The 22,545-nt window shown below is 46.7% G+C and overlaps 1 long non-coding RNA gene across 1 annotated transcript; it reads left to right on the top strand.

Moving 5' to 3' along the window:
* Nucleotides 1-393: 393 nt before the first annotated feature.
* LOC119328376 lies at nucleotides 394-811 on the top strand. The gene is made up of 3 exons (XR_005158942.1): nucleotides 394-419; nucleotides 545-660; nucleotides 740-811. It is a non-coding gene; the product is annotated as an uncharacterized LOC119328376 (long non-coding RNA).
* Nucleotides 812-22,545: the final 21,734 nt, after the last annotated feature.

Here is a 22,545-nt window from a genome sequence, read left to right as displayed (position 1 = left end):
ACCCATACCTCAACCTGCGCCACAACTCATCGGATCCCCCTTCTCCGTTGCCGCTCCCCCTCCTCTCCCCTCAACCGGCGGCCAGATCCACCCACTCCCTCTCCCCACCCACTCACCCAACTCCCTCTCTGTCACTGCCATCTAGGCCGGCAGCCATCTCCGGCACGCAAGGCGTCGGTGACCAGGGAGGAGGCATGGAGATGAGCTTCGGGGGCAGAGGTGGAGGGGAGTGCTCGTCGTCATCCACGACGTCGATATAGTTCAGCGGTGCCCCTCCCCCTCCCCGCCTCCCACCCACCTCGCCGCCGCCTCCTCCTTCCTCCAGCACTACGTATCCAACCTCGCCTCTCGCTTCGCCGCCCCGCGCTCGCCGCCCTACACTCTGGTCACAAGAGCTCGCCAGAATGGTCGCCCATAGGGTAAGCTCCTCCTCCCTCTCTCTATCTCTCTCTTCCCCGCCCCGCCGTCCTCCCCCAGTTCTCTAGATCCGCCGTGCCGTCGATCTTACCCCCATCGTGGCTGACCTCTCTGTGTTTGCACGCAGTTCCACCAGTACCAGGTGGTGGGTCGCGCGCTGCCGACCCCCGGCGATGAGCAGCCCAAGATCTACCGCATGAAGCTTTGGGCCACCAACGAGGTCCGCGCCAAGTCCAAGTTCTGGTCAGTCTCCTCCCCCGACCTCGATCTTCCTCGCGCGCTGGTTTCGTCGGCGCTTATGTGTTTGGTTGTTTGCACGCAGGTACTTCCCGAGGAAGCTCAAGAAGGTGAAGAAGGCCAACGGCCAGATGCTCGCCATCAACGAGGTATATCACTTCTCTTGAGTTGCCATGATCCGTGGATGCAACTTTAACTGTGCTGGCTGGTACTAACTGCCGTGGTTGTGCAATAGATCATTTTTGGTACCGTGTTGGTCTTGTGTATGGCGAAGACACTTGATTTTAGTTGCTGCATAGGGAGATGTATGCAGCGTCGCAGTGTTCTAGCTTTAACCAAATGGTAGAATAATATTGTTTCTGTGGATCGTGCCGAGGTTTTGGTGGTTTCTACTGAAGGTCCTTGGTTCCTTACTAGGTCATGTATATTGGTCGTGACCTCACTTGTATGTTAGGTTTAGTTCGTGTGTTCTGTGATGTTGCTGAAATAGGGTATTTGGTAGATTTATACCAGATCATGTAAGTTGGTTCTGGCCTCATTCGGTGTGAATTTAAATTGAACGAGCCCCTCTCTTAAACAACACTGCGACACTAAGTTCACTTTGCTCTTGTCTTGTTATGTAATAAGTGTTCTCAGTTGGTATCAAATGCGGTACCCTGTTCACCATGCTTATGTTATGTTACAAGTGTTTTGAATTAAGTCCATAAATGATTGTTGTCCAGTGCACACAGTAGCACTGCAAAATGCAAGTATGCTGATTATTTTTTGAAAACTCTACGGCCTCCTTTGGTTTAGAGGAATTTCATAGGAATTTTAGAGGATAGGATTCTTATAGGATTTTTTTCCTTTAAAGCCCTTTGGTTCATAGGAATGGATTCCTATTCCTACATAGGATTGGTTCCTATCCTCCACATTTCATAGGAAAATAAAAAAGAGCCTAGACTCAATGGAAAAATTCCTTTGGTGTCAACCAAATGACATCTTGTTTCCTATTCCTACTCATAGGATTTGAGATACATGTCATCTCATTTCCTACAAGATTCCTATTCCTATGATAATCCTATCCTATGAACCAAAAGAGGCCTACATCTTATTTCTAGCATCTTATACATGTAAAAAGAGAGTTAGAAAATGTGAATTAAGTGTAACCATGAGCTTTGTTTGTTCTTGTACTCTTTGTATGTTCCTGGTCGCCACCACCGACTGCGAGCGGGGGTCCTGGTCCTCTCCCTCGTCGTCCTCGGCGGCGGCACCGCGGCATGGCGCCATCGCCGTGCCCTGCATCAACGTCATGATCAGCTTCACGGATCGCCGTCTTCACGGTACGCACGCACACATTTCTGAAATCCACAGTCAACAGTTTGGTGTACGCGCTGACTACTGAATCATGAGACATGCGTGTGGTTGTGCTTGTGCAGAGGTTGGTCGAAGAGGGCTGGAGTTCATGCCGTTTCTGCAGTCCCTATTCGTGTTCCTCTTCGGCACCTCCTGGTTCATCTTCGACCTCATCCTGGTGAGATTTCCATCCAAACCTCCCCGTCCCCATGGTGCTCTTTCTAGTTAGTACTTGTCCGAGAGAGTTGCTTGGAGTAACTATACTCAAGATGCAGTCGCAGTAGGATTAGTTGCTTGGAGTATTCAACAAGACCGAACAAGATTTAACAATATTTCTTAGTAAAGCTGAGTAGAGTATATATTCTGAACATGCAAGCATAAATATTCTCAGCATAAGTACATGATTAGGAGTATCATGCTTCTGAATATCTCCAAGCTGGATATTTCCATTAAACATGTTTCTGAATACCTCCCATATATATTTCCGTTAGTCTGCTTAGTGCATCATTAAGATTATAAGCATCATTTTCATTGAATCCTGGTTACATATTTGTGTGTACTCAAGTTGAAAATGGGACTTGGAATAATATGCAAGTTTCATCTGTTCTATTGCAGCGAGTGGGTCGGTTATGCACTGGCAGCATCCTTGCTACTAGCGGTGGGCGCGATGGTCCAGGCCAAGCAGAGAAAGATAGGTGAGATATGCTCAGAGGTGATCATCGACAAGTCCTCGGACAAGATGACGATGGAGAGTATAGTGGAGGCACAGCCCATCATGAAGAAGGTGCACGAGTACGTCAAGACGATGAACGTCGTGATCCTCAGGCTATGGTCCATTATTCTAGCCCGGTCACCAAAGGTATATATCATTGCACACTAGTCTTGATCATTGACCATCCTTTGTGTAATGTTGGGGTACCGTCCGTCACATATGGTTCTGGACTATAATGTTTTGTGTACTGTTCATTGTCCTGATCATTGTTTCAGTTAAATTCAGTCCAAATTCAATCCAGGAGTACTCCAAATTTAGTCCAAACACAGTCCAGATATTGTTTTGGTTTCCTTGTACTCCAAATTCATTCCAAACACAGTCCAGGAGTATAAACAAGTTTACAGATTCAGTCCAATTTCACTTGTGCAGGAAATTCACCTGTGCGGCGGCGGGGAAGGAGCAGCACCGGCAGCCCTGACAGAGGAAGCCATGTTGCCATTTTGTTTGTTCCCAGCCTTGACTATGGTTGTCCAGCGAGTCCGGCATGTCGTCATTTTCTTGTAAAGCAGTATTGTATCACACTTGTAGAGCTCGTTACACATGTAGATCTTGTAAAGTACTGCATTACACATGGTCATATGTATTGGCAACGTGATCTGGTTGCTCTTATTTGAAGTATCATGTGTGCTTTTGTCTGCCAAGTTAAATACTAGTTGAAATATGAAGAATATGAGCCTGATAGATGGGACTCACTTACCAGACCCAAACCTGACAACTGGGACCCATCTGACTGGTGGACCCATTTAATAAAAAAAGGAAATTATAATTATTTAGACGAAAAGGCCAAGGCCCAATAATAAAAAAGACTGCAATGTTGGGCCAGGCCCATGAAGTCGACCAAAAATTGACAGAAAAAAATATAGAAAGGCTGAATTAATGGGCTAGGCCCATGTAGAAAACTGAATTGGACCGGGCTGAATCTTGTGCCACATCAGCTTGCCACGCTGGATGCCTACGTGGCCTGGGGAGGTTGCTAGTGACCAAAACGCCATAGTGGACATATTTTGGTCGTAAACGTCTTCGACCATTCCAGAAGAAAGGTCGCTATAGTCAGTTTATGACCGCCAGCTTTTGACCTTCTGTTTTTGGTCACAAAAAGGTCGCAAATGGAAATTTGTGACCTTTCAGTGACCAATAGTGGTGGTCACAAGTTGACATATTTCTTGTAGTGAGACTGTCCTGCCGATCGATCTCGGCTTCTCTTTCTTCGTACATGCGCACTCGAGGTGAGTCATGAATTATGTCGCAGGGCAGAACTGCCTCTACGCCGTACACCATAAAGAAGGGTGTATATCCGGTAGTACGATTCGGCGTGGTCCGCAGCCCCCCAGAGTACGGAGTCGAGCTCCTCTACCTAGTGCGTGTTAGACTCCTTTAAGGACCGCACTAATCTGGGTTTAACGCCTCTCATGATAAGACCATTTGCTCGCTCAACTTGGCTGTTGGTTTGTGGGTGATAGACGGAAGCATAATCGAGCTTGATGCCCATGTTGCTGCACCAGAGTTTTACCTCATCGGCCGTGAAGTTCGTGACGTTGTCAGTGATGATGCTGTGGGGGACGCCATAACGGTGTACGACCCCGGATATGAAGTCTATCACCGGTCTGTATTCGGTTGTTTTAACAGGTTTGGCTTCTATCCATTTGGTGAATTTATCCACCATAACCAGTAAGTATTTTTCTTATGGGTTCCCCTTTAAGGGGTCCAACCATGTCAAGCCCCCAGACCGTGAAGGGCCAGGTAATGGGGATTGTTTGGAGGGCGGTGGGTGGCATGTGGCTTTGGTTTGCAAAAAGCTGGCAACCGGGCAGCGTTGGACCAAGTCCTGTGCGTCTGCTCGGGCCGTCGGCCAATAAAACCCTGTACGAAAGGCCTTGCTTACAAGGGCCCGGGCTGCGGCGTGGTAGCCACCAAGTCCGGCGTGAATTTCTGCCAAAAGCTTCCGCCCTTCCTCTTCGGAGATGCACCTTTGAAGGACTCCGGTAGTGCTTTTTTATACAGCTCTCGCTCGTGGACCCTGTAGGCTTTAGATCGCCGCACTATGCAGCGTGCCTCATTTTGGTCCGCGGGAAGTTCCTGCCTAGTTAGGTAGGCCAAGAATGGTTCTGTCCACGGGGCAATGATGGCCATTATGACGTGGGCTGAAGGTGTTATTTCGGTGGCAGAGCTTCCAATTATGTCAGAGTGTTTGGTATCGGGCATTTTGGCCGGGTCCAGACTATTGTTACCAGTGTCCCCTTCCCATACCACAGATGGCATAAACAACCTCTCCAAAAAGATGTTGGGGGGGGGGGACCGCATCGTGTTTTGCGCCGATGCGGGCGAGGATATCCGCCGCCTGATTGTTTTCCCGAGCCACATGGTGAAATTCGAGCCCCTCGAACCGAGCTGACATCTTTAGGACGGCGTTTTGATAGGCCGCCATCTTCGGATCTTTGGCATCGAAGTCTCCATTTATTTGGGATATTGCGAGGTTCGAATCCCCATGCACCTCTAAGCGTTGAATGCCCATGGAAAGTGCCATCCGAAGACCATGTAACAGGGCTTCGTATTCGGCTGCGTTGTTGGAGTCTGTATACAGTATCTGCAGTATGTATTGCACTGTATCTCCAGTTGGGGACGTCAGGACGACGCCAGCCCCCAGACCAGCCAGCATTTTGGAGCCATCGAAGTGCATGATCCAATTGGAGTATGCGCCGTACTCTTTAGGGAGTTCGGCTTCCGTCCATTCGGCGACAAAGTCGTCCAATACTTGCGATTTAATGGCTCACCGAGGTTTGTATGTTATGTCGAACGGGAGGAGCTCAATGGTCCATTTGGCAATCCGGCCCGTGGCGTCGCGGTTGTTTATAATATCATTAAGGGGCACTTCCGAGGCTACTGTAATCGAGCACTCTTGAAAGTAGTGTCGCAACTTCCAGGATGCCATGAATACCGCATAGGCTATCTTTTGATAATGTGGGTACTGTGATTTGCATGGAGTGAGGACAGTGGATACATAATATACCGGCTTTTGAAGAGGGAATTTATGTCTGTCCGCTTCTCATTCGACGACGAGCACTGCACTTACAACCTGATGAGTTGCCGCAATGTACAACAACATTGGTTCGCTGATGTTTGGCGCGACCAGGATTGGGTTGGTTGCCAATATGGCCTTTATTTCTTCCAATCCGGCTGTGGCAGCGTCCGTCCACTCGAAGTGTTCGGTGTGCCGAAGGAGGCGATAAAGGGGTAATGCCTTTTCTCCTAAGCGGGAGATAAAGCGGCTTAGAGCCGCCACACATCCAGTTAATTTCTGGATTTGTTTGAGGTCTGTTGGGGTAGCCAACTGTGACAAAGCTCGGATTTTGGCCGGATTAGCTTCAGTTCCTCTATTGGAGACAATGAAACCCAGTAGCTTTCCGGCTGGTACGCCGAAAACGCATTTTTCTGGATTGAGCTTGATGTCGTATGTTCGGAGGTTGTTGAATGTGAGCCTCAAGTCGTCTATTAGAGAGTCGACGTGTTTGGTTTTGACGACCACATCGTCTACGTATGCCTCTACTGTTTTGCTGATCTGTTTCTCCAGACTGATGGGGAACGTAGTAATTTCAAAAAATTTCCTACGCACATGCAAGATCATGGTGATGCATAGCAACGAGGGGAGAGTGTGATCTACGTACCCTTGTAGACCGACAGCGGAAGCGTTATGACAACGCGGTTGATGTAGTCGTACGTCTTCACGGCCTGACCGATCAAGCACCGAAACTACGGCACCTCCGAGTTTTAGCACACGTTCAGCTCGATGACGATCCCCGGACTCCGATCCAGCAAAGTGTCGGGGAAGAGTTCCGTCAGCACAACAGCGTGGTGACGATCTTGATGTACTATTGTCGCAGGGCTTCGCCTAAGCACCGCTACAATATTATCGAGGACTATGGTGGCAGGGGGCGCCGCACATGGCTAAGAATATGATCACATGGATCAACTTGTGTGTTTCTGGGGTGCCCCTGCCTCCGTATATAAAGGTTCAAGAGAGGAGGAGGCCGGCCGGCCCCTATGGCGCGCCAAGGAGGAGTCCTCCTCCTAGTAGGAGTAGGACTCCTACTAGGAGGGGGAAAGAAGTGGGGAGGAAGAAGGAAAGGGGGGGCGCCCCCCCTCTCCTAGTCCAATTCGGACCAGGGGGGAGGAGGCGCGTGGCCCACCTTTGGCTGCCCCTCTCTCTCTCCACTAAGGCAAATGAAGGAGTCTGGATGAAGGAGTTCATATCCGATCTAGGTGTCATACCTAGTGCATCGGGTCCAATGAAAATCTTTTGTGACAATACTGGTGCAATTGCCTTGGCAAAGGAATCCAGATTTCACAAAAGGACCAAACACATCAAGAGACGCTTCAACTCCATCCGGGATCTAGTCCAGGTGGGAGACATAGAGATTTGCAAGATACATACGGATCTGAATATTGCAGACCCGTTGACTAAGCCTCTTCCACGAGCAAAACATGATCAGCACCAAAGCTCCATGGGTGTTAGATTCATTACAGTGTAATCTAGATTATTGACTCTAGTGCAAGTGGGAGGCTGAAGGAAATATGCCCTAGAGGCAATAATAAAGTTATTATTTATTTCCTTATAATCATGATAAATGTTTATTATTCATGCTAGAATTGTATTTTCCGGAAACATAATACATGTGTGAATACATAGACAAACAGAGTGTCACTAGTATGCCTCTACTTGACTAGCTCGTTAATCAAAGATGGTTATGTTTCCTAACCATGAACAATGAGTTGTTATTTGATTAACGAGGTCACATCATTAGTAGAATGATCTGATTGACATGACCCATTCCATTAGCTTAGCACCTGATCGTTTAGTATGTTGCTATTGCTTTCTTCATGACTTATACATGTTCCTACGACTATGAGATTATGCAACTCCCGTTTACCGGAGGAACACTTTGGGTACTACCAAACGTCACAACGTAAATGGGTGATTATAAAGGAGTACTACAGGTGTCTCCAATGGTCGATGTTGGGTTGGCGTATTTCGAGATTAGGATTTGTCACTCCGATTGTCGGAGAGGTATCTCTGGGCCCTCTCGGTAATACACATCACATAAGCCTTGCAAGCATTGCAACTAATATGTTAGTTGTGAGATGATGTATTACGGAACGAGTAAAGAGACTTGCCGTTAACGAGATTGAACTAGGTATTGGATACCGACGATCGAATCTCGGGCAAGTAACATACCGATGACAAAGGGAACAACGTATGTTGTTATGCGGTCTGACCGATAAAGATCTTCGTAGAATATGTAGGAGCCAATATGGGCATCCAGGTCTCGCTATTGGTTATTGACCAGAGACATGTCTCGGTCATGTCTACATTGTTCTCGAACCCGTAGGGTCCGCACGCTTAAGGTTACGATGACAGTTATATTATGAGTTTATGCATTTTGATGTACCGAAGGTTGTTCGGAGTCCCGGATGTGATCACGGACATGACGAGGAGTCTCGAAATGGTCGAGACGTAAAGATTGATATATTGGGAGCCTATGTTTGGACATCGGAAGTGTTCCGGGTGAAATCGGGATTTTACCGGGTTACCGGGAGGTTACCGGAACCCCCCGGGAGCCATATGGGCCATCATGGGCCTTAGTGGAAAGGAGAAAGGGGCAGCCCAAGGTGGCTGCGCCTCTTTCCCCTCCCCTAGTCCTATTAGGACTAGGAGAAGGTGGCCGGCCCCCCTCTCTCCCTTCCCCTCCGAGGAATCCTAGTTGGACTAGGATTGGGGGGAGGAATCCTACTCCCAGAGGGAGTAGGACTCTCCTGCGCTTCCCTCTTTGGCCGGCCAGCCTCCCCTCCTCTCCTCCTTTATATACGGAGGCAGGGGCACCTCTAAACACACAAGTTTACACAAGTTGATCCACGTGATCGATTCCTTAGCCGTGTGCGGTGCCCCCTGCCACCATATTCCTCGATAATACTGTAGCGGAGTTTAGGCGAAGCCCTGCTGCTGTAGTTCATCAAGATCGTCACCACGCCGTCGTGCTGACGAAACTCTTCCCCGACACTTTGCTGGATCGGAGTCCGGGGATCGTCATCGAGCTGAACGTGTGCTCGAACTCGGAGGTGCCGTAGTTTCGGTGCTTGATCGGTTGGATCGTGAAGACGTACGACTACTTCCTCTACGTCGTGTCATTGCTTCCGCAGTCGGTCTGCGTTGGGTACGTAGACAACACTCTCCTCTCGTTGCTATGCATCACATGATCCTGTGTGCGCGTAGGAAATTTTTTGAAATTACTACGAAACCCAACAGTGGCATCAGAGCCTAGGTTAATGATGTTGATGTTATATGCACGAGTAGAACACAAGTGAGTTGTGGACGATACAAGTCATACTGCCTACCAGCATGTCATATTTTGGTTCAGCGGTATTGTTGGATGAGACGACCCGGACCAACCTTACGCGTACGCTTACGCGAGACCGGTTCCCTCGACGTGCTTTGCACAGAGATGGCTTGCGGGCGACTGCCTCTCCAACTTTAGTTGAACCAAGTATGGCTACGCCCGGTCCTTGCGAAGGTTAAAACGGAGTCTATTTGACAAACTATCGTTGTGGTTTTGATGCGTAGGTGAGATTGGTTCTTACTTAAGCCCGTAGCAGCCACGTAAAACATGCAACAACAAAGTAGAGGACGTCTAACTTGTTTTTGCAGGGCATGTTGTGATGTGATATGGTCAAGGCATGATGCTGAATTTTATTGTATGAGATGATCATGTTTTGTAACCAAGTTATCGGCAACTGGCAGGAGCCATATGGTTGTCGCTTTATTGTATGCAATGCAATCGCGATGTAATGCTTTACTTTATTACTATACGGTAGTGATAGTCGTGGAAGCATAAGATTGGCGAGACGACAACGATGCTACGATGGAGATCAAGGTGTCGCGCCGGTGACGATGGTGATCATGACGGTGCTTCGGAGATGGAGATCACAAGCACAAGATGATGATGGCCATATCATATCACTTATATTGATTGCATGTGATGTTTATCTTTTTATGCATCTTATCTTGCTTTGATTGACGGTAGCATTATAAGATGATCTCTCACTAAATTATCAAGAAGTGTTCTCCCTGAGTATGCACCGTTGCAAAAGTTCTTCGTGCTGAGACACCACGTGATGATCGGGTGTGATAGGCTCTACGTTCAAATACAACGGGTGCAAAACAGTTGCGCACGCAGAATACTCAGGTTAAACTTGACGGGCCTAGCATATGCAGATATGGCCTCGGAACACGGAGACCGAAAGGTCGAGCGTGAATCATATAGTAGATATGATCAACATAATGATGTTCACCGATGAAACTACTCCATCTCACGTGATGATCGGACATGGTTTAGTTGATTTGGATCACGTGATCACTTAGAGGATTAGAGGGATGTCTATCTAAGTGGGAGTTCTTTAATAATATGATTAATTGAACTTAAAATTTATCATGAACTTAGTCCCTGATAGTATCTTGCTTGTTTATGTTGATTGTAGATAGATGGCTCGTGCTGTTGTTCCGTTAAATTTTAATGCGTTCCTTGAGAAAGCAAAGTTGAAAGATGATGGTAGCAATTACACGGACTGGGTCCGTAACTTGAGGATTATCCTCATTGCTGCACAGAAGAATTACGTCCTGGAAGCACGCTGGGTGCCAGGCCTGCTGCTGGAGCAACGCCAGATGTTATGAACGTCTGGCAGAGCAAAGCTGATGACTACTCGATAGTTCAGTGTGCCATGCTTTACGGCTTAGAATCGGGACTTCAACGACGTTTTGAACGTCATGGAGCATATGAGATGTTCCAGGAGTTGAAGTTAATATTTCAAGCAAATGCCCGGATTGAGAGATATGAAGTCTCCAATAAGTTCTATAGCTGCAAGATGGAAGAGAACAGTTCTGTCAGTGAGCATATACTCAAAATGTCTGGGTATAATAATCACTTGATTCAATTGGGAGTTAATCTTCCAGATGATTGCGTCATTGACAGAATTCTCCAATCACTGCCACCAAGCTACAAGAGCTTCGTGATGAACTATAATATGCAAGGGATGAACAAGACTATTCCCGAGCTCTTCGCAATGCTAAAAGCTGCGGAGGTAGAAATCAAGAAGGAGCATCAAGTGTTGATGGTTAACAAAGACCACTAGTTTCAAGAAAAAGGGCAAAGGGAAGAAAAAGGGGAACTTCAAAAAGAACGGCAAGCAAGTTGCTGCTCAAGAGAAGAAACCCAAGTCTAGACCTAAGCCTGAAACTGAGTGCTTCTACTGCAAGCAGACTGGTCACTGGAAGCGGAACTGCCCCAAGTATTTGGCAGATAAGAAGGATGGCAAGGTGAACAAAGGTATATGTGATATACATGTTATTGATGTGTACCTTACCAATGCTCGCAGTAGCACCTGGGTATTTGATACTGGTTCTGTTGCTAATATTTGCAACTCGAAACAGGGACTACAGAATAAGCGGGCACTGGCAAAGGACGAGGTGACGATGCGCGTGGGAAACAGTTCCAAAGTCGATGTAATCGCGGTCGGCACGCTACCTCTACATCTACCTTCGGGATTAATATTAGACCTAAATAATTGTTATTTGGTGCCAGCGTTGAGCATGAACATTATATCTGGATCTTGTTTAATGCGAGACGGTTATTCATTTAAATCAGAGAATAATGGTTGTTCTATTTATATGAGTAATATCTTTTATGGTCATGCACCCTTGAAGAGTGGTCTATTCTTACTAAATCTCGATAGTAGTAATACACATATTCATAATGTTGAAACCAAAAGATACAGAGTTGATAATGAAAGTGCAACTTATTTGTGGCACTGTCGTTTAGGTCATATCGGTGTAAAACGCATAAAGAAACTCCATACTAATGGACTTTTGGAACCACTTGATTATGAATCACTTGGTACTTGCGAACCGTGCCTCATGGGCAAGATGACTAAAACACCGTTCTCCGGTACTATGGAGAGAGCAACAGATTTGTTGGAAATCATACATACTGATGTATGTGGTCCGATGAATATTGAGGCTCGTGGCGGATATCGTTATTTTCTCACCTTCACAGATGATTTGAGCAGATATGGATATATCTACTTAATGAAGCATAAGTCTGAAACATTTGAAAAGTTCAAAGAATTTCAGAGTGAAGTTGAAAATCATCGTAACAAGAAAATAAAGTTTCTACAATCTGATCGTGGAGGAGAATATTTGAGTTACGAGTTTGGTGTACATTTGAAAAACTGTGGAATAGTTTCGCAACTCACGCCCCCCGGAACACCACAGCGTAATGGTGTGTCCGAACGTCGTAATCGTACTTTACTAGATATGGTGCGATCTATGATGTCTCTTACAGATTTACCGCTATCATTTTGGGGATATGCTTTAGAGACGGCCGCATTCACGTTAAATAGGGCACCATCAAAATCCGTTGAGACGACGCCCTATGAACTATGGTTTGGCAAGAAACCAAAGTTGTCGTTTCTTAAAGTTTGGGGCTGCGATGCTTATGTGAAAAAGCTTCAACCTGATAAGCTCGAACCCAAATCGGAGAAATGTGTATTCATAGGATACCCAAAGGAAACTGTTGGGTACACCTTCTATCACAGATCCGAAGGCAAAACATTTGTTGCTAAGAATGGATCATTTCTAGAGAAGGAGTTTCTCTCGAAAGAAGTGAGTGGGAGGAAAGTAGAACTTGACGAGGTAACTGTACCTGCTCCCTTACTGGAAAGTAGTTCATCACAGAAAACTGTTTCAGTGACACCTACACCAGTTAGTGAGGAAGCCAATGATAATGATCATGAAACTTCAGATCAAGATACTACTGAACTTCGTAGATCAACCAGAGTAAGATCCGCACCAGAGTGGTACGGTAATCCTGTTCTTGAGGTCATGCTACTAGATCATGATGAACCTACGAACTATGAAGAAGCGATGGTGAGCCCAGATTCCGCAAAGTGGCTAGAAGCCATGAAATCTGAGATGGGATCCATGTATGAGAACAAAGTATGGACTTTGGTTGACTTGCCCGATGATCGGCAAGCGATTGAGAATAAATGGATCTTTAAGAAGAAGACTGACGCTGATGGTAATGTTACTGTCTACAAAGCTCGACTTGTCGCAAAAGGTTTTCGGCAAGTTCAAGGAATTGACTACGATGAGACCTTCTCACCCGTAGCGATGCTTAAGTCCGTCCGAATCATGTTAGCAATTGCCGCATTTTATGATTATGAAATTTGGCAAATGGATGTAAAAACTGCATTCCTGAATGGATTCCTGGAAGAAGAGTTGTATATGATGCAACCAGAAGGTTTGTCGATTCAAAGGGAGCTAACAAAGTGTGCAAGCTCCAGCGATCCATTTATGGACTGGTGCAAGCCTCTCGGAGTTGGAATAAACGTTTTGATAGTGTGATCAAAGCATTTGGTTTTATACAGACTTTTGGAGAAGCCTGTATTTACAAGAAAGTGAGTGGGAGCTCTGTAGCATTTCTGATATTATATGTGGATGACATATTACTGATTGGAAATGATATAGAATTTCTGGATAGCATAAAGGGATACTTGAATAAAAGTTTTTCAATGAAAGACCTCGGTGAAGCTGCTTACATATTAGGCATTAAGATCTATAGAGACAGATCAAGACGCTTAATTGGACTTTCACAAAGCACATACCTTGACAAAATTTTGAAGAAATTCAAAATGGATCAAGCAAAGAAAGGGTTCTTGCCTGTGTTACAAGGTGTGAAATTGAGTAAGACTCAATGCCCGACCACTGCAGAAGATAGAGAGAATATGAAAGATGTTCCCTATGCATCAGCCATAGGCTCTATCATGTATGCAATGCTGTGTACCAGATCTGATGTGTGCCTTGCTATAAGTTTAGCAGGGAGGTACCAAAGTAATCCAGGAATGGATCACTGGACAGCGGTCAAGAACATCCTGAAATACCTGAAAAGGACTAAGGATATGTTTCTCGTATATGGAAGTGACAAAGAGCTCATCGTAAAAGGTTACGTTGATGCAAGCTTTGACACTGATCCGGACGATTCTAAATCGCAAACCGGATACGTGTTTACATTAAACGGTGGAGCTGTCAGTTGGTGCAGTTCTAAACAAAGCGTCGTAGCGGGATCTACATGTGAAGCGGAATACATAGCTGCTTTGGAAGCAGCAAATGAAGGAGTCTGGATGAAGGAGTTCATATCCGATCTAGGTGTCATACCTAGTGCATCGGGTCCAATGAAAATCTTTTGTGACAATACTGGTGCAATTGCCTTGGCAAAGGAATCCAGATTTCACAAAAGGACCAAACACATCAAGAGACGCTTCAACTCCATCCGGGATCTAGTCCAGGTGGGAGACATAGAGATTTGCAAGATACATACGGATCTGAATGTTGCAGACCCGTTGACTAAGCCTCTTCCACGAGCAAAACATGATCAGCACCAAAGCTCCATGGGTGTTAGAATCATTACAGTGTAATCTAGATTATTGACTCTAGTGCAAGTGGGAGACTGAAGGAAATATGCCCTAGAGGCAATAATAAAGTTATTATTTATTTCCTTATAATCATGATAAATGTTTATTATTCATGCTAGAATTGTATTTACCGGAAACATGATACATGTGTGAATACATAGACAAACAGAGTGTTACTAGTATGCCTCTACTTGACTAGCTCGTTAATCAAAGATGGTTATGTTTCCTAACCATAAACAATGAGTTGTTATTTGATTAACGAGGTCACATCATTAGTAGAATGATCTGATTGACATGACCCATTCCATTAGCTTAGCACCCGATCATTTAGTATGTTGCTATTGCTTTCTTCATGACTTATACATGTTCCTATGACTATGAGATTATGCAACTCCCATTTACCGGAGGAACACTTTGGGTACTACCAAACGTCACAACGTAACTGGGTGATTATAAAGGAGTACTACAGGTGTCTCCAATGGTCGATGTTGGGTTGGCGTATTTCGAGATTAGGATTTGTCACTCCGATTGTCGGAGAGGTATCTCTGGGCCCTCTCGGTAATACACATCACATAAGCCTTGCAAGCATTACAACTAATATGTTAGTCGTGAGATGATGTATTACGGAACGAGTAAAGAGACTTGCCGGTAACGAGATTGAACTAGGTATTGGATACCGACGATCGAATCTCGGGCAAGTAACATACCGATGACAAAGGGAACAACGTATGTTGTTATGCGGTCTGACCGATAAAGATCTTCGTAGAATATGTAGGAGCCAATATGGGCATCCAGGTCCCGCTATTGGTTATTGACCGGAGACGTGTCTCGGTCATGTCTACATTGTTCTCGAACCCGTAGGGTCCGCACGCTTAAGGTTACGATGACAGTTATATTATGAGTTTATACATTTTGATGTACCGAAGGTTGTTCGGAGTCCCGGATATGATCACGGACATGACGAGGAGTCTCGAAATGGTCGAGACGTAAAGATTGATATATTGGAAGCCTATATTTGGATATCGGAAGTGTTCCGGGTGAAATCGGGATTTTACCGGAATACCGAGAGGGTTACCGGAACCCCCCGGGAGCTATTTGGGCCATAGTGGGCCTTAGTGGAAAAGAGAAGGGACTGCCCTAGATGGGCTGCGCGCCACCCCCTTCCCCTAGTCCTATTAGGACTAGGAGAGGTGGCCGGCCCCCTCCTCCTCTTTTCCCCTCCGAGGAATCCTAGTTGGACTAGGATTGGAGGGGGAATCCTACTCCCAGAGGGAGTAGGACTCTCCTGCGCCTCCCCCCCTTGGCCGGCCAGCCTCCCCTCCTCTCCTCCTTTATATACAGAGGCAGGGGCACCTCTAAACACACAAGTTGACACAAGTTGATCCACGTGATCGATTCCTTAGCCGTGTGCGGTGCCCCCTGCCACCATATTCCTCGATAATACTGTAGCGGAGTTTAGGCGAAGCCCTGCTGCTGTAGTTCATCAAGATCGTCACCACGCCGTCGTGCTGACGAAACTCTTCCCCGACACTTTGCTGGATCGGAGTCCGGGGATCGTCATCGAGCTGAACGTGTGCTCGAACTCGGAGGTGCCGTAGTTTCGGTGCTTGATCGGTTGGATCGTGAAGACGTACGACTACTTCCTCTACGTCGTGTCATTGCTTCCGCAGTCGGTCTGCGTTGGGTACGTAGATAACACTCTCCTCTCGTTGCTATGCATCACATGATCCTGTGTGCGCGTAGGAATTTTTTTGAAATTACTACGAAACCCAACAGTGGCATCCGAGCCTAGGTTAATGATGTTGATGTTATATGCACGAGTAGAACACAAGTGAGTTGTGGACGATACAAGTCATACTGCCTACCAGCATGTCATATTTTGGTTCAGCGGTATTGTTGGATGAGACGACCCGGACCAACCTTACGCGTACGCTTACGCGAGACCGGTTCCCTCGACGTGCTTTGCACAGAGATGGCTTGCGGGCGACTGCCTCTCCAACTTTAGTTGAACCAAGTATGGCTACGCCCGGTCCTTGCGAAGGTTAAAACGGAGTCTATTTGACAAACTATCGTTGTGGTTTTGATGCGTAGGTGAGATTGGTTCTTACTTAAGCCCGTAGCAGCCACGTAAAACATGCAACAACAAAGTAGAGGACGTCTAACTTGTTTTTGCAGGGCATGTTGTGATGTGATATGGTCAAGGCATGATGCTGAATTTTATTGTATGAGATGATCATGTTTTGTAACCAAGTTATCGGCAACTGGCAGGAGCCATATGGTTGTCGCTTTATTGTATGCAATGCAATCGCGATGTAATGCTTTACTTTATTACTAAACGGTTGGTGATAGTCGTGGAAGCATAAGATTGGCGAGACGACAACGATGCTACGATGGAGATCAAGGTGTCGCGCCGGTGACGATGGTGATCATGACGGTGCTTCGAAGATGGAGATCACAAGCACAAGATGATGATGGCCATATCATATCACTTATATTGATTGCATGTGATGTTTATCTTTTTATGCATCTTATCTTGCTTTGATTGACGGTAGCATTATAAGATGATCTCTCACTAAATTATCAAGAAGTGTTCTCCCTGAGTATGCACCGTTGCAAAAGTTCTTCGTGCTGAGACACCACGTGATGATCGGGTGTGATAGGCTCTACGTTCAAATACAACGGGTGCAAAACAGTTGCGCACGCAGAATACTCAGGTTAAACTTGACGAGCCTAGCATATGCAGATATGGCCTCGGAACACGGAGACCGAAAGGTCGAGCGTGAATCATATAGTAGATATGATCAACATAATGATGTTCACCGATGAAACTACTCCATCTCACGTGATGATCGGATATGGTTTAGTTGATTTGGATCACGTGATCACTTAGAGGATTAGAGGGATGTCTATCTAAGTGGGAGTTCTTTAATAATATGATTAATTGAACTTAAAATTTATCATAAACTTAGTCCCTGATAATATCTTGCTTGTTTATGTTGATAGATGGCTCGTGCTGTTGTTCCGTTAAATTTTAATGCGTTCCTTGAGAAAGCAAAGTTGAAAGATGATGGTAGCAATTACACGGACTGGGTCCGTAACTTGAGGATTATCCTCATTGCTGCACAGAAGAATTACGTCCTGGAAGCACCGCTGGGTGCCAGGCCTGCTGCTGGAGCAACGCCAGATGTTATGAACGTCTGGCAGAGCAAAGCTGATGACTACTCGATAGTTCAGTGTGCCATGCTTTACGGCTTAGAATCGGGACTTCAACGACGTTTTGAACGTCATGGAGCATATGAGATGTTCCAGGAGTTGAAGTTAATATTTCAAGCAAATGCCCGGATTGAGAGATATGAAGTCTCCAATAAGTTCTATAGCTGCAAGATGGAAGAGAACAGTTCTGTCAGTGAGCATATACTCAAAATGTCTGGGTATAATAATCACTTGATTCAATTGGGAGTTAATCTTCCAGATGATTGCGTCATTGACAGAATTCTCCAATCACTGCCACAGGAGTCTCGAAATGGTCGAGACGTAAAGATTGATATATTGGAAGCCTATGTTTGGAAATCGGAAGTGTTCCGGGTGAAATCGGGATTTTACCGGGTTACCGGGAGGTTACCGGAACCCCCCGGGAGCCATATGGGCCATCATGGGCCTTAGTGGAAAGGAGAAAGGGGCAGCCCAAGGTGGCTGCGCCTCTTTCCCCTCCCCTAGTCCTATTAGGACTAGGAGAAGGTGGCCGGCCCCCCTCTCTCCCTTCCCCTCCGAGGAATCCTAGTTGGACTAGGATTGGGGGGAGGAATCCTACTCCCAGAGGGAGTAGGACTCTCCTGCGCCTCCCTCTTTGGCCGGCCAGCCTCCCCTCCTCTCCTCCTTTATATACGGAGGCAGGGGCACCTCTAAACACACAAGTTGACACAAGTTGATCCACGTGATCGATTCCTTAGCCATGTGCGGTGCCCCCTGCCACCATATTCCTCGATAATACTGTAGCGGAGTTTAGGCGAAGCCCTGCTGCTGTAGTTCATCAAGATCGTCACCACGCCGTCGTGCTGACGAAACTCTTCCCCGACACTTTGCTGGATCGGAGTCCGGGGATCGTCATCGAGCTGAACGTGTGCTCGAACTCGGAGGTGCCGTAGTTTCGGTGCTTGATCGGTTGGATCGTGAAGACGTACGACTACTTCCTCTACGTCGTGTCATTGCTTCCGCAGTCGGTCTGCGTTGGGTACGTAGATAACACTCTCCTCTCGTTGCTATGCATCACATGATCCTGTGTGCGCGTAGGAAATTTTTTGAAATTACTACGAAACCCAACAGAGGCATACTAGTGACACTCTGTTTGTCTATGTATTCACACATGTATTATGTTTCCGGTTAATACAATTCTAGCATGAATAATAAACTTTTATCATGATATAAGGAAATAAATAATAACTTTATTATTGCCTCTAGGGCATATTTCCTTCACAGACATGTCTGAATCATGCGCTGATATGTTGCGCCGGCGTTTTTGAGCCCAAAAGGCATTGTGTTGAAACAGAAGGGGCTGTATGGTGTGATAAATGCCGTTGCGGCTTGGTCGGACTCCGCCATCTTGATTTGGTGGTAGTCGGAGTATGCGTCGAGGAAACACAATGACTCGTGTCCTGCGGTAGCATCGATAATTTGATCAATACGGGGGAGGGAGAAGGGATCCTTTGGGCAAGCCTTGTTGAGGTCCTTGAAATCGACACATAGGTGCCAGGATTTGTCCTTCTTTGGTACCATCACCAGGTTTGCTAGCCAGTCCAGGTGTTCTATTTCTCTAATGAACCCGGCCTCCAATAACTTGGCTAGTTCCTCTCCCATAGCCTGTCTCTTAGGTTCAGAGAAACGCCGAAGAGCCTGCTTGACCGGCTTGAATCCCTTTAGGATATTGAGGCTGTGCTCGGCCAGCCTGCATGGGATTCCTGGCATGTCTGAGGGGTGCCAGGCGAATATGTCCCAATTCTCGCGCAGGAACTCTTGTAGTGCGGCGTCCACGGCAGGGTTTAACTGTGCCCCAATGGAGGCTGTTTTTGTAGGGTCCGTTGGGTGGACTTGGAATTTGACTATTTCATCCGCTGGTTTAAAAGAGGTGGACTTGGATCTCTTGTCAAGTATCACGTCGTCCCTGTTCACTGTGGAGCGTAGCGCAGTTAATTCCTCGGTCTAAAGGGCTTCGGATAATGCCTCGAGGGCCAATGCGGCTGTTTTGTTTTCGGCGCGGAGTGCTATGTCCGGATCACTAGCGAGAGTGATGATTCCGTTGGGCCCGGGCATTTTGAGCTTCATGTACCCATAATGGGGTATGGCTTGGAAGATCGTGAATGCCTCCCGTCCTAAAAGGGTGTGGTATCCACTACTGAATGGGGCCACTTGGAATGTAATTTCTTCGGACCTGTAGTTCTCCGGCGTGCCGAATACCACATCTAGTGTGATTTTCCCAGCACAGCGTGCTTCCCGACTGGGGATGATTCCTCTGAAGGTTGTGCTGCTTTGCTCAATGCAGTTCTAGTCTATTTTCATTTTTTGAAGAGTTTCCTCATAAATGAGGTTTAATCCACTGCCGTCGTTCATGAGTACTTTGGTGAGTCGAAAGCCGTCCACAATTGGACTGAGGACCAGTGCAGCTGGTGCTCGGGCGTTCGGAATTTAGGTTCGTCACTAGCATTGAAGGTAATAGCCATGTCACTCCATGGATTCATTGCTGCCACGTGGCAGATTTCGGCGAGGCTGTGGAGCGTTCGCTTGCGCCTATTATTTGATGCGAAGGTTTCAAAGACTGTTAATACCGTATTGTTATCCACGGGATGGTGCTCTGTGGCATTTGGGATGAGAAGATCCTCACCACTTTTGGCCACCTGCCGGAGTATCCAACATGCTCTAAGGCTGTGTGTTGGTATGGTATCCGATGTACTATGAATTTTGCAGGGTCCGTTAAGCCATCCCTCCAATATGGTTCCATGCCCTGTAGAGGGTTTTTGTTTCTTTGTAACTAACTCGGGTGTCTTATGATAGTGCACCCTTTTACTTCGGATTGGGTGTATATTTTGAGCCGGATTATCCCAAAATTTCGTTTCGGTTTTCCAGGCGCTTTCCTTTGCACAGTACTTTCGTACTATGGACGCCAAGTCAGCGAAGCGTGATATGTCACGGCAACTTAAGGCGTTAAGGATTCCCTTGTTCGTGCAATTATTGCAGAAAAATGAGACTGCGTCTTCCTCGCGGCAGTCCTTAACCTTATTCATCACAAGGAGGAATCTGGCCCAATAATGATGTACTGTTTCATGGGGCTCTTGCCTGATGTGGGAAAGATCGTTTATGTCTGGGTGGGTGGGTGGATCTGAGTCTGAACCCCTACCCGATCTGAGACCCAGGGGCCGAGGAGTTTCCAATCTTGGAAGTTCGGGTTCCGGAGTGTTGCCCGATAAGTCTGGCCCGCTGCCTGATTCTAGGTTCAGGGCTTGGGTGATGTCCTCCCGTAAGCGGGTATCCGGCTCGGAGAGCTCAGGAATCCGGACATAGTTAGTCCTCAAAATAGAGGAAGAATCGCCGCATTGTTCCTCCACTACCGCAATATGATAGGTGACCGGTGGAGAGTTAATCTCCCTTTGATCGGGTTTAAGCCCAATCCGATCATAGTCTGTAGCGACTCCCAAGGCGGCGATACGATCCAAGAGCTCGTTTAGGGAAGAGAGCTCCATTGGATCCATCCGCTCGGCGAATTCCGAGCCGACATGGAGGCTGTTTTTGATGACCCGAGAGGTCATCGTCGGTGCAGCGGCCGAACGGGCGGTCATGATGAAACTGCCAAGCCGGAGAGTTTGGCCGACAGCTAGGGCTCCCCCGGCGGTAATGTTGTTTTTAACAACGAGACGAGACATCCTTCCTTACGGCGACGGCACAGTAGAACTCTCAATGAAAGCACTAATGCCGGTGTCAAAACCGGCGGATCTCGGGTAGGGGGTCCCGAACTGTGCGTCTAAGGCGGATGGTAACAGGAGGCAGAGGACGCGATATTTTACCCAGGTTCGGGCCCTCTTGATGGAGGTAAAACCCTACATCCTGCTTGATTATTCTTGATAATATGAGTAGTACAAGAGTTGATCTACCACGAGATCGGAGAGGCTAAACCCTAGAAGCTAGCCTATGGTATGATTGTATGTTGTCCTACAGACTAAAACCCTCCGGTTTATATAGACACCGGAGGCGGCTAGGGTTACACAAGGTCGGTTACAAAGGAGGAGATATACATATCCGTATTGCCTAGCTTGCCTTCCACGCCAAGTAGAGTCCCATCCGGACACGGGACGAAGTCTTCAATCTTGTATCTTCATAGTCCAACAGTCCGGCCAAAGGATATAATCCGGCTGTTCGGATACCACCTAATCCAGGACTCCCTCACTAAGGAACATTCCTTTCATGCGTTGATTACCTGCCTAGTCCTTGTCTCGCTTTGGGATCTGATGTAGCAGGTATGGCCACTACCCTTAAATGATAAACTAATTGACACTGGCCTGGAGTGGTTGTTATGCCTATTGGCGGAACAGAGCGAGGAGGTTCGGCCCATGATCATCATGTTGTTATGGCGTATCTTGTCCTTGCGAAATGACCAAATGCACCAAAAAGACCCCCTCCCCCCCTCGAGAGATTACACATGCATTTTTGTGTAGCTACCTTTCTTCATTTGATCAAGTTGAGAAGCATAGCGTCGAATATATCATCAAAGGTAAGATGTCACTGGACGAGGAACACGCACCTTGGCCTAGACCTTCTTCAGGCTGGGTGCACCATATGTGGATGGTTCATTCGTGCAGGATACCGGTCTAGCTGACAAGACATGGCATGGTTCTCAAATATGGCGATGGAAAGGTTATCTCCTTGGCTTATCAGTACTTATTTCACTGCAAAGATGCCCTTGAACCTAAAATCAGTGCTACACTAGAAGGCGTGTCTACGAGTATAAATCAGCCAAATCTCCCAATTGTGATACAATTCGACGACAGGACTATTGTTGCCAACTCTTTGGACTGCTTCGCATATGGCCATCTTATACTGTAGATCAAGAAACTTCTGAAACTGTGAGGGTTTATATTCAATTGAAAATTGAGCGTCATCATGAACCAGCCTGTAGTTTTTTTTGAAGGTAGTTGAATACTTAGATGGTTAGAGGAACCCTCATAGGGATAGGATGTGTGTGCGCACGTCCATAGGGATGAGTGTATGCGCGTACGTATGAGCGC

Source organism: Triticum dicoccoides, chromosome 7A, assembly GCF_002162155.2.
Source record: "Triticum dicoccoides isolate Atlit2015 ecotype Zavitan chromosome 7A, WEW_v2.0, whole genome shotgun sequence".
Lineage (NCBI taxonomy): Eukaryota > Viridiplantae > Streptophyta > Magnoliopsida > Poales > Poaceae > Triticum > Triticum dicoccoides.
This window is presented reverse-complemented; position numbering and strand designations above follow the sequence as displayed.